Source organism: Bos taurus, chromosome 9, assembly GCF_002263795.3.
Source record: "Bos taurus isolate L1 Dominette 01449 registration number 42190680 breed Hereford chromosome 9, ARS-UCD2.0, whole genome shotgun sequence".
NCBI lineage: Eukaryota > Metazoa > Chordata > Mammalia > Artiodactyla > Bovidae > Bos > Bos taurus.
Genome location: NC_037336.1, coordinates 98,399,407 through 98,427,349, shown reverse-complemented (window position 1 = coordinate 98,427,349; position 27,943 = coordinate 98,399,407). Strand labels below are relative to the sequence as shown.

General features: G+C 39.2%; 1 protein-coding gene and 1 pseudogene across 1 annotated transcript in view; both read right to left on the bottom strand.

Moving 5' to 3' along the window:
• PACRG (parkin coregulated) overlaps positions 1 to 27,943 on the bottom strand; it is a 529,967-nt gene that overhangs the window by 295,409 nt on the left and 206,615 nt on the right. The gene's annotated exons all lie outside the window — the stretch shown is intronic.
• On the bottom strand, positions 21,598 to 23,065 carry LOC100848320 (high mobility group protein B1-like; annotated as a pseudogene).

Sequence of the window (27,943 nt, the reverse complement as noted above, 5' to 3'; positions counted from 1 at the left end):
TCTCTGGGGTCGCACAGAGTCAGACACGACATATGTACGGCTAAGTCTCTTCGATGTTTACATGACACTGTGACAACTTTGTTAACTGGCTGTACCCAGTACAAAATAAAAAGTTGAAAAAAAAGAAGTTAGCTATTCTGAGACCTGTGGGCAGTCTGACCACATGGCCCTTGGAAGGTGTGCTGGCTGGAAAAAGAGCTGCTGGCTGTGGTCTTGGGGGTGTTTCAGTCCTGTCTCCAGATCTTCCTAGATTACCACCTAATGCTTCTCATCCAGTGAGGGCCATCTTTTATGTCTTTTAACAAGAGGGAAAGAAGGAAATTAAGAGGAAAAGGAAAGAAACCCAAAGTATTGTATAGGTTAGGCCCTCTATCTTTTCTCATGATCCAACCAAGCAAAAGTTTATAAAACGTTACTGTGGCTTAAATAACAAGCATAATGTAATGGATAATCATTCAAATACACTGAAGATAACATTAAAAAAAAAAAACTTTAAGTACAGATTTTCTATACTGGAAGCTGATTTATCTTTTCATGTGTAATGTGCATGTTTAGGAAATGTTCCATCATTATTCTTGATAATTAGGCTTTTATTCAGAAAATATTGGTGTATTTCATGATATGCAGCTATTGTTATAGGATTTTATCAATTTAGAATTTTAATTCAGAAGGGCTGATGCAGTATTGCATTTCTTGTAATGTAAAAGACAACTAAATCATCTATCTAAAAAAGACAAGGCTTTTAGTGGTAGATATTCATAATATTTAAAAATATTTTCAATAATATAATTCATTGTGGTAATTGGAATTGGTCTGTTAAAGAAATGAGTATTGAATTATATTTGAGTAAGCTTTTTCAAAACATCGTAAAATTATGAGGAAGATGCTCCTATATGGCATATATTACAAAATTCAGGTGAGACTATAACAATTGGTGGGGACATTGCCCACCTATTACTATCATTTAGCAAAACAACTTTAATCAGGTATGCAGCTATTATATTATTTTTGTTTTGATCCATATTTAAGATTTGGTCTAATCTTTAAAAGTTAATTTAAAACAATTGTTTTCTAATAAGTCAATTCATAAGGTAAAATTGGATTTTTTTAGTGTAAAGAATAGTTTTCTTTTTTACATTTCTAAAATTATTTGAATGTAAATAATTCATACTGGATTTTAATGTATTGTAAATGATACAATACTTGATTTTAATATATTCTCAAATAGTGTGACGAGTTAGATGTGTTGGGTTTAGGTAGCAATACAGCACCCAAATATATTTGTTTGCCTGCCCACGTGTTTCTTCCAGAGTCTCACATTCAAATTTGCACAAACTGCTCCTGAAAAATCTGAGTTCCTTCACAGCCTAACATCAAATACCTCCAAAGCACAACAAAGTTGAAGAATATCTGAAGGTAGCTTCAGAAAGGGGAAACTATCCATGCTGACTAGCGGAAGGCAATATACCCCTAAGGTGAGCAGGAGTCTATACAACAGCTACCATTGCAACCTTCAGCCACTGCTGTTACTGCAGTGCAAATAGTCTTTATATGCCATGGTAGCTCTTCATGTGCCATGCCAATTCCAATGACAATAAAACTTGTACATTTCACCGTCACAGGGTTTACTTGTGTGTTATTGGCTACCTTAACTCAAATCCTATCCAGTTTTCAACTAAAGCAGCGTTGTAAAAAAAAAAAAATCTATAAGTCACCAATGACAGCCACATACAAATTTAACATTTTTCATAGTTAAATTAAAAATTAAAAAGAAGCAAGCAGAATTAATATTATTACTATATTGCATTATTCAATGTATCCCAAATGTTACTATTTCAGCACGTTACCAATATAGGAATTAATGAGGTGTTTTGTATTCTTTCTTGGATGGAAACTCATCAAAGTCTGGTGTATATTTTATAATATATCAATATTTGATAATTTGGACTAACCACATTTAGCTATGTCAAGCATGTATGCCTATATCCCCATTAGTCACATGTGGGTATTGGCCAGTGTGTTGGAAGCACAGGTCTAGGGGTTCAAACAGACCCTGAATTTTGTTCACTAAATGAACATTTATTGAGCACCTGCTGTATACCTGGCACTGCACTGTGTATTCAAAAGCGTGCAAAGGTAAACAAGAGAATGTGCTTGCCCTTGGGTGCTTACACTCTTGTCAAGGAAACGGATGAGTAACCATGTAATTCAAGAATGATAATCAAACCATGTCGGTGCTTTCTTCCTGCAAAGCTAGCCCATTGCAGGGGCACAGGGCAATGCAAGGCAGAGCTTCAGAGGGCACATGCACAGCGGGGCCTGTGGCAGCAGCTCCCAGAGGGGTGCTGAGCTCCGCCAAACAGACAACAGCAAGAATGCACGTCCTAGGGCTGTGCGTCCTTCCAGCCCTGGTGGGCAACATCTGTGGGCTTGAAGCAGATTCGGATCTACTGTTTAAAATACCATCTGCACTCGTGGATACGTTATTGCTCATTTTCAGTACTGAGTCTCCCGCTCTCCTGCTAGACTTTGGCTCCTTGGGCTCTTGCTATGTGTCCATCTTGACAATACAGGTCACTTTCCAAATCTGCTTAGTTCAACATGTCCTTAGCTCTTATCAGACAGTACAAAGCAAGACTTTAATTTTACTAGCTTTCCAGATGCTGAATTCCACTTGAGTAAATTTGAAACGTCACAACAACGAATGCATTCATAAACCCTGTTTTGACTACAGGGAAAACATAGTGACTAAATGTCTTGTGGACTCTGAGACTGAGATAAAAGCAGCATGATGTGTTAATTGGGACAACAATTATTAAGCATGTATATACCAATGTATATACAGAGAGGTATAAGGTTTCCTTCTTGTCCTCGTGGAACTGGACGATGCTGCCGTAAGCAACCCAGTTAATCCTTCCCAACTTCACTAGCAGAATCAATCAGGCCATTACCTACCTCTGGGACAGAGGGACTGAGGAGCAGGGCCAGGGTTCACACTCACTGAGCTCCTATCACATGAAAGGCAACATCAGGAGTAACGGAAAAGAGTTCTACGCTTACATCCACAAGTCCTTCTGATCCTTTTTACTCTGCACCATTTTGTCCTCCTACGGCAATCACCACCTCCCAACACTGTGCTCAGTAGCTCAGTCATGTCTGTCTCTTTGCAGCCCCTTGAACTGTAGCCCTCCAGGCTCCTCTTCCAGGGGATTCTCCAAGGGAGAATACTGGAGTGGGCTGCCATTTCCTTCTCCAGGGGACCTTCCAGACTCAGGGATTGAACCTGCGTCTCTTGCGTCTCCGACATGGGCAGAGAGGTTCTTTACCATTAGTGCCACTGGAGAAGCCCCACAAACTATGTGATTCTCTTATTGATGTTATTATTTATTTTTTGTCTCCTCCAGTTAGTATGTAAGCTCCTGGAGAATAAGCAATTCCATTTGTGTCATTCACTGGGATCTCCAGCCTAGGACAGCTCCTGACACATTGAAGGTACTTATTAATGAGTGAATTAATTCACTGTGTAGAATTCTGATGAGGATGAGGGTGATATTTATTAAAAAACAACAACAACAACAACAACCATAGACCCAAACTTTGTAGACAGACATAAAAAGAAAAATAACAAGGGTCAACTATCGATGACTGGGAGGATGTCATTGGGCAGAAAATATGATTGCTTGTCAGAATAAAGATACGGAAATTATTTCCTTGCAGTACAAAAGGTGAATGGCTGACTGTGGCTGGGTAGGCAGGGTGGGTTTCATATTGGAGGCGGCTCTGTACTGATGAGTGGGACTTGAACTGAGCTGGGGGTGTGTGCGTTTAGGTCCATTTTCTTGTAACCGTCAGGATCATGTACATTTACAAGTGCTAATTCATCAGCAAGACCTCCTCAGTTCTTTCTGGTGCTTCTGAGAGAATGAGATACAAAAACCACATGGATTTTGCTTTCATAAAACACTAGCTAAATCAGAACTTAGTATTTTGAATAGAAACTCTGCAAAGAACAATTAGATCACAGTTTAGTCCCACCTGGTTACAGCAAAACCAACTTGATTACAGTGAATCACTCTACAATCCACTGGTTTTTAAATTTAACTTATGAACTACACTTTACAGCGTTTTGTAAAGGAATCTGAGTTTTGTTACTAGATGAAATGCTATTGGAACCTTCAATCTTCAAAATGACCTTCAATCCAAACATTAAAAAGACCTGAATTTTTATTTCTCTTGAAATGCAAACATTCTGTTTCCTATTAACACAAGACTAGCTATGAAATGAACAGAAATATATAAATGCCTAAAGATACAAGTATATTACTTTAAATTAAATATTAATAATATGTTCCGTGTCACTGAAAACAGAAAATCTGTAACTTTCAGTTCTTGCTACTCACTGATCTTAACCTCTTCTTTGAAAAAAAAAAAAAAGGTGACCCTTTAACAAATGAAAAAGAACTCAAATCTCATAAAAATAAAATTTTAGAACAATAATAAGGCTTATCCTTAAAGTTGTTTTGGCAGTTTTTTAAGTATGAGTTTAAAATTCTGCTACCAGGAATGATTTACCTTCAGCTGTATTAAGATTCTATACAGCTTTCAGAGATGTAAATAACTCCATCACAGTTGGCTAATCACTGATGGGATGGGCCACAGCATAGCTAATTAGAAAGCAAATGGCTAGCTGTGCTAATAATTTCCATTTTTTGGATTGTCAAACAATGCCTAGATTAAGGATTCTGGAGATAATCCACACAGGAAAGCAAAGTCTTTTCCTAAGAAATCACAGGAAGAAGATCTACGTGATTTGGGAGGGGGACTATAGTCTTTATTTTTATTGAAATTGCTAAATGTGATGAAACAATGCAATGCTGAATTTGAGATGCTAATAGGATAAATGGCAGTGATTTTATATTTTCAATTCTGAAAAAATATCTCAACGAGTGATATTTGCTACGTGAATTAGCTTCCATAGGACGTGAAAGACTACACTGACTTAGATTTTTGCTCATTATCTGAATTTGTTGCTGTTGTTGCATGGACCCAGTATATGAGTTCATGTGTTTTTAGTCTTCTGCTTCATAGAATTCATTGAATAAAAACATACTATTCCATTCTCAGAGTTATTTTCCCAGTATTACAGCAAAACTAAGCAATTAAAGACTTTGGGGGCTAGAAAAAAATCTCAGAAATCAAGTTGTCATGGTCTTTTCTTTATTAAAAGATGAACAGAAACTAGCCCAGGTAAAGTGCTTTGCTCAAGGCTGAATACTTGGCTAATTAAAGAGCTAGTCTGAAGTTCACTTTTAGGAAGCAAGTGGTTCCATGCTTCAGTCATAGATGTCGACATTTACCCTCGGGACATGCCACGCTTGGATGTTTTGTTCAGCAGGTTAGACGCCTCTTTCGTGTTACCAATCCAGACATTCCTCAGTCCCCCGTTGTGCGAGATGCTGAGTCACCACTCAGACAGGATGAATGAAGTTCCTGGTTCTCGGGGCCTCTTAGAGAATCTTTAGACTGGGCTTAAGATGTGGCCAAATTTTGTTAAAACTTGAAACTAAACCTTTGTCCACCTATTCTTCTGTGTGCCTTTCGAAACGGAGAAAGGAAGAGATCTATATATAGAGATGATCTGATATAGATGACCCTCTTCATCTAGAAGGTTAGAGAATCTACAAACTAAAGCTAGTCACAGGAAGATCATATGTAGTTTTGGATGAAAGCCTGGTCTACAGAATTCTGACTCAATTAGCTGTGACTTTGCTGAAGAAATGTTGTTACACTGGCTCTTATTTCAGAAGAGACTATGGACAGAAAATAAATGTTGAGAAAGCAGCTCACAGAAGTACCTGTGGTAACCCGTCTCTGAAGGACTGAGCACGATCCCTGTACGTGAATGTCCAAGTGTGTGTACATGAGTGTGTATGTTGAAGGATAAGCTATAGAAAAGCTTGGGCCCTAAATGGATGAAGCAACAGTGAAAACCTTCAAAGGACTAGATACGACTTATCAAAATCTCTGTTTTCTCTGATATCCTTCTAGAGGTTGTAAACATAGAACAACAACAAGAAGAGACATGAAATTAGTAAAGTAAAACCTGCCATTGCCTCCACTCGCTGCCCAGAGGAAGTCTGTAGCCAGTGGGCCAAAGAGGAAGAAGCCAGGGTCTCCTTGAGTTGAGAAGACAGAGCAAGGAGCCCAGGGAACCTAAGACGGCTGAAATTCAAGGGGAAGAGTACCAAAGACATAGTCCACCTCTACAGACAGAGAGCTCTGGAGATGAGCAGCGGCTCCTCCAGAGTGCTCAGCTGCGTTCCGGGTGGCTCAAGCATGAGGAAACCACCTGAGCCTGGGCAAGAAGCACCCGAGAAGTTTAGTGAGCGTGTGCAGGGAGCATGCATGGATGCAGATTCACCAGTCTGAGTAGAAGCCTCATAAACTGTAGGTCCCTGGGGAGGGTACTCAGAAGGGTTTGGCTCAATAGAGTAAAATCATCCCTCAATGAAATGCTGCCCTGGTTCTCTCTAATGAAGCTTAAAAGCCGAATCTAAAAGGACCAAACTCTTTTCAAGTAATTTGACTGTGTTCCAGAACAAAGCTGCATCACATTATAGGAATCCAAAATTATCTAGCATTCAACAAGTTAAACTCACAATGACAGATATACAAGGAAGCAGTAAAGTAAGACCTATGGCCAATTGAAACTGACTCAGAATGATTCACATGATAGAATTAGTAAACAATGATATCAAAACAATTATGATAACCATATACATGCTCATGAAGTTAGAGGAAAGAATGGACACGTTAAGTAGATATGTGGGAGATACAAACAAATCCATATTGGACTCCAGAAAACTAGCATGTATATGAAGGAAAAGGCCGTGGAAAGAATTAATGGCAAGTTAGACACTGCAGAACAAAAGATTAATGTACTTGAAGACACAAAAATAGGAAGTTTCCAAGTGAAAAGGGACCAAAAAAATTTGACAGAGCATCAATTTTTGAAGTTAGTTGACGGATGACTTCAAACAACCTAATACATGTGTAAGTGGAATCTTCAGTGGACAAAGCATAAGGAGGGAAGAAGAAATAGTGCCAGAACGCTTTCCAGAGCTGATGGAAACTGTAACTCACCAGATCCAAAGAGCTTCACGAACCTCAAGCCAAGAAACAAAGAAAACCACACAGAGCACATAGCAACCAGACTGTCTAAAATGACTAACGAAGAGAAAGTCTTAAAAGCAGTCAGAGAACAAAATGTATATTTCATATCAAACCTGACGTCTTTACCCAGCAAACATGTTTTTCAAAAGTAAACAGAAAGACTGTGTCAGACATATGAAAGAATTAATAACCAGCAGACCTGCACTTCAAGAAAAACTGGAGAAAGTCATTCAAGCAGAAGGAACATGATACCAGATGAAAATCTAGAGCTACAGAAAGGAATGAAACCATCAAAGATGGTAGCTATTTGGGTTTTATAATGACTTCTTTTCTTATTATTTTAGTCTCTGTAAAAGATAATTGACTGAAGCAAATACAATAAAAATGTGTCGTGAGGCTTATAACATAAAAAAGTAAAGGTTATGATACAGAACACAAAAGTTAGGAAAGAAGGTCAATATTCTTATAATATATAAAGCAATATAATATCTTTTAAAGTTTTAATATGATAAATTAGTATAAAATTTATAGCATAAAAATGTATACTATAAACATTAAGGTAATTAAAACAACACAGCAAAAATTTAGAGCTAGTAAACGAGATAAAATAAAGTTACAAAAAATACTTATCCCAACAAAAGACTTTTAAAAAGAGGAAAATTGAAAAACAACCATATCATAGTAATATTTAAAGGCAATGAAATTAAATTAAAAGGCAAAAATTGTGAGAATTAATAAAAAAGCTAGACAACAGTATATGCTGACTCCAAGAAATATATTTTAAATATAAAGATACAAATAGAGGGAACGTCAAAGAATGGGAAAAGATAAGTAATGCTAAATTAATCAAAAGAAATCTAGAGAGGCTAAGTTAATATCAACAAAGTAGATTTCAGAGCACAGAAACTTGCAAATTATAAATGAAGTCACTTCCTATTGATATAGGGGTCAGTTTGTCAAGAGGGCATGACCCTAAATATTTATGCCTCTAAGAACAAAACTTCAAAGTACAAGAAGAAAAGCCTGATAGAACTGCAGGAAGGATTGCATGCGTCTGTGCCAAGTCACTTCAGTCGTGTCTGACTCTTTGTGACCCTATAGACTGTAGCCCACCAGGCTCATCTGTCCATGGCATTCTCCAGGCAAGAATACTGGAGTGGGTTGCCATGCCCTCCTCCAAGGGATCTTCCCAATCCAGGGATCGAACCTGCGTTTCTCATGTTTCCTGCATTGGCAGGTGGGTTCCTTACCACTAGCACCACCTTGGAAGCAGGAAGGATTAGAGAAATCCATAACAATAGTCAGAGATTTCAATGCCATTACCTCAGTAACTGACAGAACAAGTAGACCAAAAAAAAATCAGTAAAGCTACAGAAAATGACGATGGTATTATCAGTCAATTGACACAAATGACACTATCAGCCAATTGACCTGGTTGACATTTACAGAGCACTGCAACCGCCAAGAGCAGCATGCACATTCTTTAATGTGCACACAGGACATTTACCAAAATAGACCACATTCTGGGCCAGGAAACAAGTCTCAGAAAATTTAAAACAATTTAAGTTATACAAGGTATGCTACCTGACAACATGAAATTAAACTAGAAATTAAAAACAGGAAAATATCTGGAAAGCCTCGAAATATTTGGAGACTAAACAAAACACATGTGTCAAAGAACAAATCAAAAGAAAAATGTTTAAGAATTTTAACTGAGTGAAGAAAAATATATCAAAATATGTGGTAATCAACCATAGTAGTACTTAGAAGAAATTTTACAGCAATAACATCACTTTTAGAAAAGAAGATGAAATACGTAAAGTCAATGACCTCAGCTTCTGTTGGAAAAACAAGTATTGAAATAAAATGTCATTAATGTAAAAAAAAAAAAAGAAAAGAAACTAGAAAAAGAATAGAAGATGCAAACCAAAGTAGGAAAACCAAAGAAAATAACAAATATCCATGTGGAAATTAATGAAAAAGAGAACAAAAGAATATTATAAAAAATGTTATGCTTATAAATATGACAACTTAGCTGAAACCGACAAATTTCTTAAAAGACACAAGCTATCAAAGCACACTCAAGAATAGAGAACAGCTTTTTGTATATATTTCCATTTTATTTTTCAAACAAAAACTTGAACAAGGTCTTACGGCTGGCAAGTGGCGGAGTCAGATTTTGTGTCCAAGGTTGACTGAATCATAACCAGTTCATAATGCAAGTTATCCAAGGTATGCCACTCAACAACAAGAGCTTGTCTATATGGTCCCACTCTGAACAAATAAACAAAGGAACAGATAAACGTGCTCACTAGGAAACAAACAGCATACATAGATTAAGTTTACACATATAAAAAGTATGTCATACATACTGGAATTTTATATACATGATATAGACAATACATTTTATGTAAAATGTTATGTTTGCATACATACATATTATAAAACTATTCAGTAAAAGCACTGACATTTTAAAATCTTTCCATGTGTCAGTTTGGGAACGTAAAGACCAACCATAGCTTAAATTATAGTAAGAGGGTTTTATTTTGTAAATTATATTTCAGGATCAATGAACTCTGAAACAGATCGATATGCTTATCATTTTTTTAAAGCATGAGTTAATGATCTAGTTGAGTTGATTAGCCAACTACTAACCAAGCCCGGTGTGCTGCAGGCTATGGGGTCGCAAAGAGTCAAATGTGACTGAGCAACTGAACGGCCTGAACAGAAGCAAGTCCAGGTGAAAAGAGCACGCACAGGGCAGTGATGCCACCCTCCTTTGAATACTGGTTCTTCTTTTATTACCTGGAGGAAATTATTTAACCATTCTAAGTTTCAGTCATGTCATCTGTAGAATGGGGATAGCAAGGTTACCATAAGTAACTCTTGTGAGGCTTAAATCTAGTTTATTTAAAAGACCTAACTCAGTGGGCAGGCAGAGAGGAGGACAATAAACATCAGCTCTTGTCATCATTAGTGGTGTTGTTGGTATTAGAGTTCATTTCTTTATGAGTTCATCCAATTTTGGTTGTGGATGAAATAGTTCTGGGGAGAAGATGGGAACAGTAAGAACAGTTACAAGTGGAGAATGAGAGCAAGAGAGAGAATAATTAAGAAACAAAGCAACCATACCTGGAAAGAAGCAGGTAGAGAACAGAAGTGAGATCTGAGCTGGAAACAGTTCTCTTCTTCCTCTCTCCTGCTATCTACACTTTCCCAGATTTTTCCAGCTCATGTCATTTCTAACCCCATCACAAACAGACCTGGTTTTCTCTTCCTTTCATCATTAATATTTGTAAAGCAAGAATGAAAATGCAAATGCCTATAGGAATTAAGCAAGTAAAGTGAACAACAGAAGCAGGCTATGTTATAGTCTTTTCTCCCAGATCCACTTTATTTTCATATCAGTTGATGAGATGGCTATTCACTTCCACACAAAAGTTTGCTCTCCCCCATTTTTCTGGCAACACACAGCTTATCCAGTCAATCTGGGCCCATAGGAATATTTCTCTACTTTCAGAAAAATAATCATGCAAACAGGATAATTAAGGTCGATTGACACTAGACTTCATTGCCGGGGTTCAGCCCCGGTGGATCCAGGGAATTCGAACCGGGGACGGCGTCGGCGAAAATCAGGAAACAACTGCTTAATTAAACGTTTATTAAGGATATAAAGAGTGGTGAAATAAGGATAGCTCAGCGAAGAAATTCAGTGAAGAAAAGAGGCTGAATAAAATTCCAAAGCAGGGAATTTACGTCACCTACGAAGGCCGCAGGCGTCCTCCCGTTCTCCCGAAGGAGAGGAGACACTAAGGCCTCCCCGGTCAGATCTTAGAAGCCCAGGCAAAATTAGTAGGCTTGACGAGCTTCCCCGCCTCAGAGGAAAAATTCAGCTAGAAGGTGAAAGAAAGAACGACATGGGGAGACCAGATTTTGGTGAACAAGGCCCGCACTTTATTTTCCAAAGTAGTTTCTATACCTTAAGTTATGCATAGAGGATAATGGGGGAAGGGGTAGAGTCATGCAGCAAGCCAGGCTTTCTTCCTGCAAACTTATCATATGCAAAAGTTTAGGTGATTTGCATCATCTTCTGGCCCGGAGGCCTGTTAACATTTTAAGACCCTTTCTTCAGAAAACTTACTTTTCTCTAAAGGTGATTAGTCAAGCGCCACCCTCAAAAGCATTAGATAAAGTTGCATTCCTACAGAGCAAAGGTGTGGTGAGCTATAACAAGAAAAAGAATTAACTCAAGGGTCCCAGGTTGCAAACATTAAAGCTACCACTTACACCAATTATATTAATCAATACACTGCCAGGGACACAGCAGGTAAGGGATATGGAGACTTAGCAGCAAACATTGGTCTAACAAGTGAAAAACCCTTCACCAATACAATTGCTAATCAATCTTTTAACTGCTCAAAGGACTCTGTATTTAGACAGGTTAGAACATCTCATGCCTCTCACAGTTGGGAGGCTCTGAGCAATCACATGTGGCCGGAAAAACCTATTCAGGCAGGCTAGAGGACTTCCAAAGGAGTTTGTAGGTTGAAACACTGTCACACCCAGGAATTATTAACTGGAGCTGTAAGTTAACTCTTTTTTTCAGAGAGAGGTAGTGGAGGACAGCCCCCTGTAAAGTCAGAGGTGTACGACCCAGAGGGATGGTATGGGGAGGGAGGAGGGAGGAGGGTTCAGGATGGGGAACACATGTATACCTGTGGCAGATTCATTTTGATATTTGGCAAAACTAATACAATTATGTAAAGTTTAAAAATACAATAAAATTAAAAAAAAAAAAAAAAGTCAGAGGTGTAGGTGAGAGCATAAAGCAGAAAGTAGGCAGACTCTGGTTTTGGGGGTAGATGCTCGACAATTTCCAGGGGGACTCCTGAGGCTCCATCCCGCCTTTGCGTATGCCGAGCCTCCTTCCTCATGACCTTTGCCACAGGCAGAGTGCCTCACGCTGGCTCCCGGCAGTGATAGAATTCTAGTTGAGCTATTCCAGATCCTGAAAGATGATGCTGTGGAAAGTGCTGCACTCAATATGCAATATGCACTCAATATGCAATATGCCGGCTCCCGGCACTTCATTTTGCAGGTAGAAGAACTGGTGAGAAGGGAGAAAAATGGGGCACACATGATATCTAGGAGGGGAAGGTGTTACCTGACTCCAGATATTACTGACACACAGAAATATGGGCCCAGATCTTGCAGTATTCAAGAGAAGCTAGAAATTTGGACATGGAGATTCTCCATTTGTAAATGTCTCAAAAATACCATGACTCAGGCTTATCTAACACACCTGAGATCTGGATCCAGCCTTTAGACACTCTCAGTACAGAGGATTCAAGTTTATGATTTGAAGGGCATCGCTGAGTAGGCCTACCTAATGAATCAAATAGAATCTGATGACAAGAAAAAGATTTTCAAAAGAGCAAATATACAGCTATAGTCACTTGATTGTCTGTGGTAATGCTCTCTCTTCAATAAACAGAACATTCCCCAGCTATTCAACCAAGTTGTCTTACAAAATGCAAAGACATTTCCTTCATCTACCAACTGATGAACTCATTCATTCCTTCAATGACTACTTCTTGAGCATTTACTTTGCTCAAGACGCTGTGGGCAACACTAAGATAATTAAGACATAGTTGCTGCTTTTTCTAGCCTTTTTGTTTTTTAAGCTGAAAAAGACATTTTCTAAAATCACTCTTGTTGGGTTGAAATAATTTTTGACTTTCCCTGGTGTCTCAGCAGTATAGAATCCACTTGCAATGCGGGAGCCGGGGGTTTGATGCCTGGATGGGAAGATCCCCTGGAGAAGGAAATGGCAATCCTGCTCCAGTATTCTTGCCTGGGAAATCCCATGGACAGAAGAGCCTGGTGGGCTACAGTCCACGGGGTCACAAGGAGTTGGACACGACTTAGTGGCTGAACAACCACAACAATTTTTACTTATTTCTCTCTTTCTTTTATTCCTTATTTGTACATGTGGCATTAGAGAATTTGTGGAAGGTCAAATGCAAGGAAGGTGTCAAAGATAAGTATGTGAATCTTCCTGAGAGTCAGTCAAGAGATTTTTCCATGGAATATACTATCTGGCAATAAACAAACAAATGCCGTGATGGTCAGCAAGGTAGAACGGCTCCCCAACCACCATGTTCATACTCGACACCCTCCACAAGCATTAAATCATCTAGATAGGCCTATAGTGTGTAATATGGGGCAACCTAGGGGACTTTTTAATTAAAAGTTCTTAAGACTTCTTACTTCCCAATATTTTGATGTCTTTCTGAAGAAGCTGCCTTTTATTAGTTACAGCAGACAGGGTACAAAATGCTTTCAATATTTTTAATATTACAGTCAGGATTTTTTTCAGTTCATTTACAACTCACTGCAGTGATTAAAGCAGGTTGCCTAACTGTCTTTAAGCACACTATTTTATGCATAATATGGTAATTATATTAAATGAGTGTACTATCAGTGGACTTCTTGGATGAGTGAATTTTCTTGGGCTAAACAAATGGCATAATGTATATTAGATGATTCTGTTTTGCCGCATTAGGCTAGAATTTAATCAACTTATGTAAAAAGTTATCAACAAAATCTTATCAGTGTGACTTCTTTATACTTTCTCGTGTGAATAAGTGAAGGCTGCCTATTGCTTCAGTCTCCAAAACCCATAAAAAAGATCATATAATGAAATCAAATTCCACCAAGAATAAACACAGTGGAGACAATTTCTTAAAATAGTAACTGTACTGTGTAAATAGGAAAGGGTATCATATTCTTTTAAAGACTGCTTGTTTTCAATTTATAAAATAGAGACTGAGGCAAATCAGAAGTTGGGAATCCCTGGTGGCTCAGTGGTAAAGAATCTGCCTGCAATGCAGGAGACAGGAGACTCAAGGGATTGACCCAGGGATTGAGTCAGGAAGGTCCCCTGGAGGAGGAAATAGCTATCCACTTTATTATTCTTGCCTGGAGAATCCCATGGACAGAGCAGCCTTGTGGCCCACAGTCTATAAGGTAGCAAAGAGGTGGACATGACTGAGCATACACGCACGCAAATCAGAAGTTATCCACAGATAATCTTCTCTTTGATGTGGTCTGATAGCTTTCCAGCCTGTTATTAATAGTTCTGCTTTCCTTTTATTGGCTGTCATTCACAAAAAAAAAAAAAAGGCCTGGTTTACCCTAGTTTTCATACTTTTTTCTCTGTAGCTAGGTCTGAGAAACATGTACTCATTCCAAATCCATGCACAGTGGAGAAGGCAGGTTTGTTGGCTTCTACAGACTCGATTCCACCACCAGCAGTGCTCACATCTGTCTTTGGAGAACTGCAGTGTTGTTCACGCGTCACCTCACGGAGAACAGAGGAGACCCATTTCCTTCTTGTTGAATCTCATTCAATCTTTGGATGACGTACAAGGTAAGTTATTGAATAATGAGTACTCCATCCGTTTAAAGGGCTTCAGTCTTTCCTGCACTCAGCTCTCCAGTCGTGCTAGGGTCTTTGCAAAGCCCACAAACACACCTGATCCCTCGCGTGGCCCCCGTGTGTGCTACCACCTCTGCTGAGAAGGCTTCTCCGCTCCTCCCTGAGTCAGACTCTTGTCTCTCCTTCAGAAACTGGGACCATCACCTGCTTAGGAAGCTATTGCTGGAAGCTCCTACAGCTGGGATAACAGCACTCCTGTTTGTTCCAGAAGCCCCATGGCTCACCCCAGTCTCAGCCCTCCTCTCACTGAATGGCAGGGAATTGCATGTCTTTTTTTGTCTCTTTCCTCACTGAACAAGGGGCTTCCCTTGTGGCTCAACTGGTAAAGAATCCACCTGCAATGCGGCAGACCTGGGTTCGATCCCTGGGTTGGGAAGATCCCCTGGAGAAGGGAAAGGCTACCCACTCTAGTATTCTGGCCTGGAGAATTCCATGGACTGTGTAGTCCCCGGGGTCCCAGAGTCAGACGCGAATGAGCAGTTTTCACTTTCACTTTCCTCGCTGAGCCATAAGCTCTCCAAGGACAAGACTAGATTGTTCATGGTTGTAGCCTCAGTATCAAATAGAGCTCCTGGAGTCTAGAACGTTCAATATAAACCCTTGAAAAAAGTAAATGAACAGTGATACGAAATTTTAAAAAAATAACGCAAATCACTGCTTACTGAGTTCTGGCTCAGCCAGAGGCTCCCCTCTGTATATCATCTGAGTCCTTACAACACCCTGCTGTGTCCTCATTTGACAGATGAAGATGCTGAGATAAAGTCAAGATACACAGTCAAGGTCACAAACCAAGAAAATGTCAGAGCTACGGTTTAAATCCAGATCAGTTTATCTTTGAAGACTTCAAGCGTTACAAAGTAAGGAGGCCACCACTCTCTCGGGTAGGAGCAAGGAGCTCTGGTCTTAAAGGGGGCTCTCTGAAGAAGCCCCGTGCCTGGGGTGCCAACAGGGGCCCTGCTTCCTGCAGAGCTTCAGGAAGTGGTCAGTTTCAATACCTTCACAGGACGAATTCTGGGAAAGCCTGTACCTGCCACAGAAACAGGAATGGCACAGGAAGAGGCTGGGGTCCTCCCGGGAACCACGTAGAGACCAGAGGGAGGGTAATCCACCATGGGGACTGGGCACTGGCTACTGACTGAAGAAGCCAGATGCCATTCAAGAGAACATCGGGCAGGTCTGCGATGGAAAAATAAAAATAAGTCTGGACTAAAATTTAGAGTCTAGGTCAAAATTATTCAGTTCACTGATATCTCAGATTTAAAATCCAGTACAAGGATCTTAATTATCAGACAAATTGAAGTAAAATTCAGCTTATGGCTGAATTCTTCTGCAGTCTATTTAAATGAATTCAACCATAGGGTGTTACAAGTACTGGTATATCCAGTTGGAGGTCTTTGGTACAATTGTAAAGTGGTAAAATGATTATGAATGTAGGCATTTGTGTTTATAATTATGCTTCATAATTAATGTTCCTAAGTAATACGTTAGGTTCACACCTCCATTTGCAGTTTTCTAAATGAAAGGTTTTGTACTAAAAGACTGCAAAATGGCAGGGCAGGTCATGAATCACCAGGATTAATAATGTTCCACTCAGAAGTTTTGAAATGCTTAGGTTAAAATTAAAATCACAGAAAATTAGTCATGTTTAGTGGATCAAACCTTGCATGGGAAGAGCAGACATCATAAAGTGAACATAATCATTATAATTAAAATGTTTTACCTTATAGAATGTAATCCTCTTTAAGAAAGGAAATTTTGTATGCTGCTATAATGTTAAGCAAATATATAGAAGCCCAGCCCTACATTATTTCTCAATTTGTAGGATGTTTAATTCAATTTAAGTTGAGGTGGGCAGGGAATACCCAATCTTTTATTGAGCTTCCACTATGAGTTGGGGCTTTGGCGCACTCTTGACTGAGACAGGTTACAATTAAGGTATCTAAACCTCATAAACCAGTTAACAGTTTGACAGCCTTACAGTGCTTCACATACAAGTGCTCAGAAGAATCTACTGAATTAATGAAGGCGGCTACATGAAATGTCCGATGTTACTCTTGATAAGTGCAAGGGCCTGGATTTGCACTCTGAGACATATCAGTTCTAATGAGAGGTGAATGAAACCTTGACAGCTTCCTACCAGTAAGAAAAACCTATCGGCAATCAACTCCTTCAGAACAAACCTTTCCCACCATAATTATTTGAGTGCTGGGTGCTAAGTCACTTCAGTCATGTCCGACTCTTTGCAACCCTCTGGACAGTAGTCTATCAAAGCCTTTGACTGTGTGGATCACAATAACTTGTGGAAAATTCTGAAAGAGATGGGAATACCAGACCACCTGACCTGCCTCTTGAGAAACCTGTATGCAGGTCAGGAAGCAACAGTTATAACTGGACGTGGAACAACAGACTGGTTCCAAATAGGAAAAGGAGTACGTCAAGGCTCTATATTGTCACCCTGCTTATTTAACTTATATGCAGGGTACATCATCAGAAACTCTGGGCTGGAGGAAACACAAGCTGGAATCAAGATTGCCGGGAGAAATATCAATAACCTCAGATATGCAGATGACACCACCCTTATGGCAGAAAGTGAAGAGGAACTAAAAAGCCTCTGGATGAAAGTGAAAGAGGAGAGTGAAAAAGTTGGCTTAAAGCTCAACATTCAGAAAACTAAGATCAGGGCATCCGGTCCTATCACTTCATGGCAAATAGATGGGGAAACAGTGGAAACAGTGGCTGACTTATTTTTCTGGTCTCCAAAATCACTGCAGACGGTGATTGCAGCCATGAAATTAAAAGATGCTTGCTCCTTGGAAGGAAAGTTATGAGCAACCTAGACAGCATATTAAAAAGCAGAGACATTACTTTGCCAACAAAGGTCCATCTAGTCAAGGCTATGGTTTTTCCAATGGTCACGTATGGATGTGAGAGTTGAACTATAAAGAAAGCTGAGTGCTGAAGAATTGATGCTTTTGAACTGTGGTGTTGGAGAAGACCCTTCAGAGTCCCTTGGACTGCAAGAGATCCATCCTAAAGGAGATCAGTCCTGAGTGTTCTTTGGAAGGACTGATGCTGAGGCTGAAACTCCAATACTTTGGCCACCTCATGTGAAGAGTTGACTCATTGGAAAAGACCCTGATGCTGGGAGGGATTGGGGGCAGGAGAAGGGGACGACAGAGGATGAGATGGCTGGATGGCATCACTGACTTGATGGACGTGAGTCTGGGTGAACTCCAGGAGTTAATGATGGACAGGGAGGCCTGGCGTGCTGCGATTCATGGGGTCGCAAAGAGTCGGACACGACTGAGTGACTGAACTGACTGAACTTAACTGGACAGTAGTCCACCAGGCTCCTCTGTCCATGGGATTCTCCACACAAGAATCCTGGAGTGGGTTGCCAGGCCCTCCTCCAGGGGATCTTCCCAATCCAGGGATCAAACTAGCATCTCTTAAGCCTCGAGTATTTCAGGTCAAATATGGTTTGGGGCTGACTGCACGAGTAATTACAAATACCATATTTTCCTATTCCGTCAACATGAATCTCTGTCCATGAGGAAACACAGCAGACACCTTACTATTTGGGTGTGGGAAAGAGCGACTGTGCTTCTCACTGTCATGCTTCTTGCAGTGGCAGTGGCCTACACAAGGACTGCAAACCACAGCCAGCCGCAGCACTGATTCCCACATCCGCAGCCTTGTCTAGAGAGAGGAATGATTCTCAGTGAGAGCTGACATGACCACTAACTAGATACTTTGCTGGAACATTGTAAGATTCTCTAATTGACTTCACAAAATAAATTCTAAATGACATTTAGTCTCCTAAACATATAGCAAGGAAATTTGAATGGTATAGATAATTTTTATGTAGTCTTGGGGTGAGAGAGGCATCTGAAGAATCATGCTTCCAAAATTGGAAATCATAAAAATTGCTGGATTTTACTATTAAACTTTGCTACATAAGAAGTAAACTTGCCACATGAGAGGAAAATACCTGGCAATATGCTTAATAAAGAATGAATTTTTTAACTAAGGAAAAGAAGTACCATAGTACAAGAGAGAAATGGAAAAAGACTTCTACATCCATCACTGCGACATACTGAATATTTTGGAACAGCTTTCATCTTAAAATTTTTTTTTAGCTAGAAATCGTGCAAAAATAATAGGAAATATCTAATTCATATCCATTCTTTGAGAAAACAAGGGCCAGAAAAAGAGGAGAATAAAGGAAAGGTGAGCCATGTGATGGCTGTACCACGTTTTCCCGGAGGCATTCTAGCTCCAGAAACTTGTGTTCTGAGGCCCGGATGGCACAAGGACAGAAGGCGAGTCCTTGGGGCCTCACAAGCGGAGATTTGGAATGAAGACTCCTGCTTAAAGCAGGATTCCCAAAGGGTGGCCCCCTAAGTGAAAGTGGGTTAATTCACCTTTGAGGAAGATAACAATATCAGTTGTAACAATTATGATGCACCGAGCAGGTTCTCAGTGCTTTAAGTATTAACTCATTTAGTCTTCACAACAGCTGTCTTAGATAGGTATCAGTTCAGCTCAGTCACTCAGTTGTGTCCGCTCTTTGTGACCCCATGGACCGCAGCACGCCATGTCTTCCCTGTCCATCACCAACTCCCAGAGCTTGCTCAGACTCATGTCCATTGAGTCAGTGAGGCCATCCAGCCATCTCATCCTCTGTCGTCCCCTTCTCCTCCTGCCTTCAGTCTTTCCCAGCATCAGGGTCTCTTCCAAGGAGTCAGTTCTTAGCATTAGGTGGCCAAAGTACTGGAGTTTCAGCTCCAGCATCAGTCCTTCCAATGAATACTCAGGGTTGATTTCCTTTAGGATGGACTGGTTGGATCTCCTCGCAGTCCAAGGGACTCTGAAAAGTCTTCTCCAACACCACAGTTCAAAAGCATCAATTCTTCGGCGCTCAGCCTCCTTTATAGTCCAAGTCTCACATCCATACATGACTACTGGAAAAAAAACCATAGCTTTGAGTAGACGGACCTTTGTTGGCAAAGTAATATCTCTGCTTTTTAATATGCTGTCTAGGTTGGTCATAGTTTTTCTTCCAAGGAGCAAGCATCTTTTAATTTCATGACTGCAGTCACCATCTGCAGTGATTTTGGAGCCCCCCAAAATAAAGTCTCTCACTGTTTCCATTGTTTCCCCATCTATTTGCCATGAATTTGCCACCTATTTGCCATTAGATAGATATAGTATTAGGCCAATTTTATTGTTGAGAAAATTAAAGCTCAGAGAGGTTAAGCAACTTGTTTAAGGACACATTGTTAGTGAGTGTGAGATTCAGGTAGCCTGGCTCCAAGAAGGGAGAGAAAAGTCTCTCCTAGCAAGGAATTAGCATCTACAATATTAAAAGGAACACCCCCAAATCAATAAGAAAAAGATAAACAACTCCAGAGAAACTTGGAAGAAAAAATTAACATGCAATTCATAGAAGAGAAAACATAGGTTGCTGAATAAACAGGAAAAGATGTCCAACATGGCAAGTGTAGATTGAAAGTCCAGCATAAGGAACAACGGGGACTCTCTACGTCTGGCTGATTAGAATGTAGACTGAATCGACCACTTTGATAACAATCTAGTGAGTCTATCACTGACTCCATGGACGTGAGCTTGAGTAAACTCCAGGAATTGGTGATGTGCAGGGAGGCCTGGTGTGCTGCAGTCCATGGGGTCGCGAAGAATCGGACATGACTGAGCGACCGAACTGAACTGAGTCTATCTGAAGCTCTCTCTTTTCTTCCTTGCTTCTGCAATCCATGCCTAGGCACCACCTCCTCTGTGATGTCTGCATGAACCCATGGGCTCACAGTGACCTCACATTCTTCAAGCTTCCAACCTTCATTCTAGCACTTACTGGAACACACGACCTGCTGCCTGCTGTTGGCAGTTCTCATCTGTTCCTGAAGTGCCAGGGTGGTGGTGTTTCGTAGTTTTTCATTCGTAGCATCTGAGTAGAAGCTAAATAAATATTACTGGTTTGACTATAAAAAGGACTAATGTAACCAAATAAACCATATTTTGGGTTTCTCACTGTTCCATTAGCATATGTTGGATGCATACTGACAATCCAATTATAGTCAGCACAACATACCTCAGGGCAAACAAAACTTTAGTATTTTTGTCTTGTGTAGATCTGCTTTGTATTTTCTTGATATAAAAATTGAGCACGACAAATGTTCTGAAGAAAAGTTAAGAAAATGAACTACTGTACACTGATGTCAAGGTCTTCTCTTCATCAAATCAGTTTTAAAAGCCATGTTCATTTCTTTGAACATCAGAAAATGACAAAGGCCCAAGGCTCTAACTGACTTTTGATAAACATATGACTGAATCACTGAAATGTTTCAGTTTATTGTATAAAATCTATATACTAAACAGGTATTAAGAGAGACAGATCATCTCTCTCTGGAGTTTAATGACTATCCATGACTTTCACTATTACTTATATATGGATGATTCTCAAATCCACATTTTAGCTCTGATTTCTCAGCACATACTCTTTCTCTTTAATTTTTTGTTTTCTTTTTGCCCTCTAGTTATAAAAGTAATATGTGCTCTGGGTAGAAAAAAATTGAAAAATAAGCAGAAGTTAAAGGGTAATAGGACCACCCATAACACTACCACCAAGAGTTGAGATAATTACCGTCCCTATTTTATTTTATTTTTATTTTTTTAATAAAAAAAATTGTATTTAATTAGAAGCATTCAGAATGTCAACAAAATAGCTGCAAATTTTTTTCTTTTTCTTTTTTTTGCAATTACAGAGTGGTATTCAGTTAACAGAACAACAATTATTCGTATAAGCTGCATCAGAGACAACTCAAGATGAAAAAACTACCATCTCCATATATAACTAACTTGTGCTGTGCACCAAAAAGAGCCTGCTTTAAACTTCCATGCCAATTTACAACCCATACTGTACCAGGCAAGGTTAGTGGCTACTGAAAATACCACCAGGACAGGGCTATCTAAAGACACATTCGGTAGTGTGTTAACTATACAAAAAAAGACACTGTACAGTTTAAAAACAAATCTTACACAGCCTTACATTTCAATTTTTTTTTCTTTAAAAGGAGTAAGCTGTGTACAGGGGGGTTAAATGCTTTATAGACAAGAAAAAAAAACTGCGCTAGAACCAACTTATTCATCATCTTCCTCTTCCTCCTCATCCTCTTCATCTTCTTCCTCCTCCTCATCCTCTTCATCTTCCACATCTTCCTCCTCTTCCTTCTTTTTCTTGCTCTTTTCAGCCTTGACAACTCCATTTTTTGCTGCATCAGGCTTCCCTTTAGCTCGGGATGCGGCAATATCCTTTTCATACTTTTCCTTCAGCTTAGCGGCCTTCTTCTCACAAGGCTGCTTGTCATCCGCAGCAGTGTTATTCCACATCTCTCCCAGTTTCTTTGCAACACCACCAATGGACAGGCCAGGATGTTCGCCTTTGATTTTTGGACGATACTCAGAACAAAACAAGAAAAAGGCCAGAGGAGGCCTCTTGGGTGCATTGGGATCCTTGAACTTCTTTTTTGTTTCCCCTTTAGGAGGGATATAAGTTTTCATTTCTCTTTCATGACGGGCCTTGTTCGCCTTTTGCCATGTCTTCAAATTTTCCTTTCTCTTTAGCGGACATGGTCTTCCACCTCTCTGAGCACTTCTTAGAAAACTCTGAGAAGCTGACGGACGCATCCATCCGGGTGCTTCTTCTTGCTCCTCCCGGCAAGTTTGCACAAAGAATGCATATGAGGACATTTTGCCTCTCGGCTTCTTAGGATCTCCTTTGCCCATGTTTAATTATTTTTCTTCAAAAGTGAGAGCGACACGATGAGATCACGGTCCCTGAAAACCGGGGTTTCTGCTTGTGCAGAGGGGTGAAAGCAGCCAGGATTTAACTTCTCAACCACATACGGTTGCATTACACTTCAGATCTCTGGAAAGGCAGGGCTTTTCTGCAAATTATTGTTTTAATCTTCCTCTTCCACCTTTGGAGAGAAACATTGGGGTATTTCTATCACTGTCTCTCAGTGAATTCTTTCTGGGATGAGACATCAAGAATCTGAGCTTCATTCCCGTCCCTATTTTAATATGTGGTTATTCTAGCCTAATTTCCATATATGACATGTGTTCAACCTAGTCACCCCTCCACTGATCTTTTTGTTGTCTCCTGGTTTGGTCTTTTACAAGTGAAAGTGAAAGTTGCTCAGTTGTGTCCGACTCTTTGAGACCCCATGGACTCTACAGTCCATGGAATTCTCCAGGCCAGAATACTGGAGTGGGTAGCCTTTCCCTTCTCCAGGGGATCTTCCCAACCCAGGGATCGAACCCAGGTCTCCCGCATTGCAGGTAGATTCTTTATCAGCTAAGCCACTAGGGAAGACCAAGAATACTGGAGTGGGTAGCCTGTGTCTTCTCCACTGGATCTTCCCGACCCAGGGATTGAGCTCCAGTCTCCTCCTGTATTGCAGGCGGATTCTTTACCAACGGAGCTATCAGGGAACAAAATGTCATATAATTGGAATCATGTGGTGTGTAGCCCTTTCGATTGGTTTCTTTCACTTAGTTCAGTTCAGTTCAGTTCAGTTGCTCAGTCGTGTCCGACTCTTTGCAACCCCGTGAATCACTTAGTAATATGCATTTAAGATTCCACCATTATTTTTCATGGCTTGACCATTTCTTTTTAGCATGGAATAAAGATCCATTTTATGAATCTTGGTTGCTTCCAAGTTTTGGTAATTGTGAATAAAGCTGCCATAAACAGCCATATGCAGGTTTTTGTCAACTATACACATTATCCTGATAGGAAAATAAATTTAAAAATCACTACTCACTTAAAGCTGAAAAATTATGCAAAATATAAAGTTATATTAATTCACTGGGCTATGTGCTCAGTCGTGTCTGACTCTGCGACCCCATGGATTGTAGCCCACTAGGTTCTTCTGTCCATGGAATTTCCCAGGTAAGAATACTGGAGTGGGTAGCCATTTCCTTCTCCAGGGCATCCTCCCAATCCAGAGATTGAATCCATGTCTCCTGCATTGTAGGCAGATTCTTTATCATCAGAGCTACCTAGGACAGTAGCACTATTTAAAAGGGGACTATTGAACAGACAAATAAAATAGAAAAAAAATTCATTATTCTTTTACTAAATAAATAACATCTACTAGAATAGCCTAAGTGAAAGTGTTAGTTGCTCACTAGTGTCCACCTCTTTGAGACCCCATGGACTATAGCCCACCAGGCTCCTCTGTCTATGGAATTCTCCAGGCAAGAATATTGGAGTGGGTGCTGTGCCCTCCTTCAGGGCATCTTCCCGACCCAGGGATCGAACCCACATCTCATGTCTCCTGCACTGGGTAGGCAGGTTCTTTACCACTAGCACCACCTGGGAATCTCAAGAATCACCTAATGTAGGCACAATTTGAAAGCTAGGACTAAAAATTATGGACTATTTGTGTAGACTGAGACACATTTGTACAGAATACACAAAACTGCATTAGAAAAATCTAAGGCCAGAAAAGCCATTCTGCTTCAGGTTCCTACCAAAGTTAGTGCAAAATCAATTCAATTTGACATTTATTGGGATCTACTATTTGCAAGGCCCTGTGATAGGTGCTAGAGCAGATTTAAAATGGTCAAGATACGAGTTCTACTTTAAAGGACCTAATAGGCTGGTAGATAAGATAAGACATCTATGCAATTAACCATAACATTATATAGATGTGCTAAGAAATATGGTGGAAATAAAAACAGACAGTGTGGGGTCACAAAGATAGGAAGATTCATTCCAGCTGATAAAGTAGAGGAAGATTTAATTAAAGAAATGACTTTGGAACTGGGACTGGAAGAATGGGTAGGATTTAGACCGAAAGCAGTGGAATGGCTGGGAGAATGGGTGGTAAGAGGGCTGTTTCAAACAGACGCAAAGGTGGTCAAAGAAAGAAACTGCCAGAAGTGTGACCGTGTTTGGGGAATCGGTCATATTCTGGTTTGGTTGAAGCGGAAAACTTAAGAAGGTAGTAAACACACTCTATACTGGTGGGATTGAGTTGAATTCCTTTTAAATCTTTAATGGTGAAATAAACATATTCGTCCTAAGAAATTATGTGATGCCAAAAACAGGCTATTAGCAAAATGAGAAAATAGGACATAATTAAGAAATATTTGTTTTAACTTATTTTCAATTGCTTTTAATTTAAAAATTAATCAGAAGACTTGAACACTGGGGTTCATAAAATCTATGTAATTATATGCAACTTATGGATTTGAGAATTCATGTTCATTTATCTGGGAAAGGAGCTTCATCTGATTCTCCTAAGGGTGCTTTACCCCTAAAAATGCTAAAAATCATTGCTTTTGAGGAAGTGGGTTAGTTTTAAGTAAAACTAAATTTTTATGACTTTTTTTCCTACCAAATGATACAACTTGCATTTAGTTTGTCACGCTCTATTAGAATCATTTTGCTTCAACTCTAAAGGTTGGCACTCTCTCTATTCCTCTTTGTCTCGTTTTTCTACTTCTCTTTTTTGAAGGGAAAAAATAAAATACACATTAGAGAGATATAAAAACACAGAGTTGTATGAAGAGAAAGTTAACACCCTGTACAACCCTTTGCACTCATCCCTCCCACAACTAGGAGTGTATCTGCACGTAGATTTTTAACTCTCACATCATACAGATTTATGTCTATGTTGCATGAGTGTACATGTATGTGTGTGAGAAAGAGAGAGACAGAGAGAAGCAGAGAGGTGTTTTCTTTTTCTAAAATGAAAATGGTACAAACTCTATACATCTTTAATTCTGAAACAATGTACCATGGACATCTTTCTGGGTTAGTACACATAAATTTAATTCAATTCTTTTAAATAGCTATAAAACATTCCATTGCAGAAATGTACCACAGTTTATTTGGCTATTTTCTAATTGATACGCATTCATGTTGCTTATGGTTTTGAGTATTTAAACTGATGTTACATAAACATCTTTATAAATATATCATTATATGTAAGTATTTTCATTGTATAGGATTAAAAAATAACATGTGATAGGAATGTTAATAAAAGAATAAACATTGTCACGTAACTTTTTAAGAAGTTTTAGCAAGTCATATCCCCACTTGCAGTATTAGCAAATGCCCACTTTGGTATACCTTTGTCCAGGGATAATATTAAAAATATTTAACAAAGCACAAGGCAGAAACATTTAAGAACATTCAAGTGACATGCATTAACCTTCTATTTACTGCTTATTGAAGATAGAAGGGTCTGATCAGTCAGAGAAGGTGGGATGAGAGTTCTGGGCAAGGAAGGGAGCTCAAGGTAGCAAATATTTATGACCTGAAAGATTAGTAATACAGAGTCATATTGAACTTACCAGATAAACATCAGCCCTGCCATTGCTAGAACTGGGTATTACCAGGCTTTAAAATAAATTTTTTGCTAGAATTTCAGAAAACAGTATCTCATTGGGATGTTAACTTTATGTTTCCTCAAGTTTTAATTTAGAAAAACAACTTTTGGATGTCACTTTATGTTTGCTTATCCATTACTTGTTTAAATTTTTGTCTATCTTTATTTGTGTTATTTACCTTTTAATTATCAGTTTGAAGGAGCTGTTTGTCTTTCAAATGTTTACAAATATATAGTCTCTGGGCTTATTCTTCATCTTTATATTTAAGGTAACTTTAGCTGTACAAATGTTTTAATATTAATATAAAATATACTTTTAATCTAAATGCCATTAAATTTATGTTTATTTATTGAAGTTATAGATTTAAACCTAAGTACTGTAATATTTTTGGTATATTTTTCTTAGCTCTTTGGTTTTTATAATTTTCCCCCATTTTCATTTTCAACTGGTTGTTGATATAAGAAAAGCATATTTTGGGTATTTGTTTCATATCCATCCATTTAACCAAATTCTTTGGGTATTTCTAACAGTTTTTAATTGTAAACCTTATTTTAAAAAAAATTGTTATATGATGAAATCATGTAAGAAAAACTTTTCTCTCCATTATATATGTCATATATTATAGTTCCTTGACATTATTAATACATTAGTCTCTAAAATAATTTTAAATAATAATAAAAGCAGGCATATGTGCCTTGTTTCAAATTTTAGTGTCAACGACTTGTCTTCTTTATGAATAATTGAGTTTTATTGGGTTTTAGCCCACCAGGCTCCAGGGGATCTTCCCGATCCTGGGACTGAACCCCGGTCTCCTGCACTGCAGGCAGATTCTTTACCATATGAGCTACCAGGGAAGTCCATTTTTCACTTGTTAAACATGAGTTCCTTTTGTTCATCTGTTTCTATCATATTTCAATTTTCTAAGGCACTTTATACTTATATCTTGACATTTTTTTTTCATTTCTGAAAAAAAAAGCATCTTTAAGTTCTCCTACCTCCTTGACTATTTGTCAGTTTATACGAATTGCTTCTTCTCCTTTTTCTGAATTTAAAATGTTAGCCATCCTTAGAACCAATATTTGGTTTTCTCATCTGATACATTCTTTTTCTGAGAAGGCAGCTTTTCATTAAGTATGGTTTCAACTGACAGCTCCATGCCAACTGTCACGGACTGAATGTTTTTGTTCCCGCCCCGCCCCCAAATTCAAATGTTGAAATCTCAGTCCTTGATATGATGATATTTAGAGAAGGGTGATTAGGTCATGAGAGAAGAAGCCTCACTGATGGGATCGGCCCCTTATACAAACAGACAGCATTTCTTCCTCCTTTCTCTGTTTTCCACCTCGTAAGGGCACACCAAGAAGGTGACCATCTGAAAACCAGGGAGAGGGATCTCACCAGACTCGTAAGGACACACCAAGAAGGTGACCATCTGAAAACCAGGGAGAGGGATCTCACCAGACTCGTAAGGGCACACCAAGAAGGTGACCATCTGAAAACCAGGGAGGGGGATCTCACCAGACTCTTCTGCTGGCACCCTGCTCCTGGACTTCCTACAGCCTCCTGAGAAAAAGAAATGTTTGCTTTCTAAGCTTCCCAATCTACTCTAATTTGTCACAGCAGCCTGAGTGGACTAAGACACCAGTAGTTTCTACAGCTAAAACCTGACTCTAAATTCTCTTTCTCACCTCTAGATTTTTTTTTTAATTTAAGTATAATTGATTTGCAATGTAGTATTAGTTCCTGGTACACAGCAAACTGATTCAGTTATACATACACTATATATATATTACATATGTGCGTGCGTGCTAAGTCACTTCAGTGGTGTCCGAGTATTTGTGACTGTGT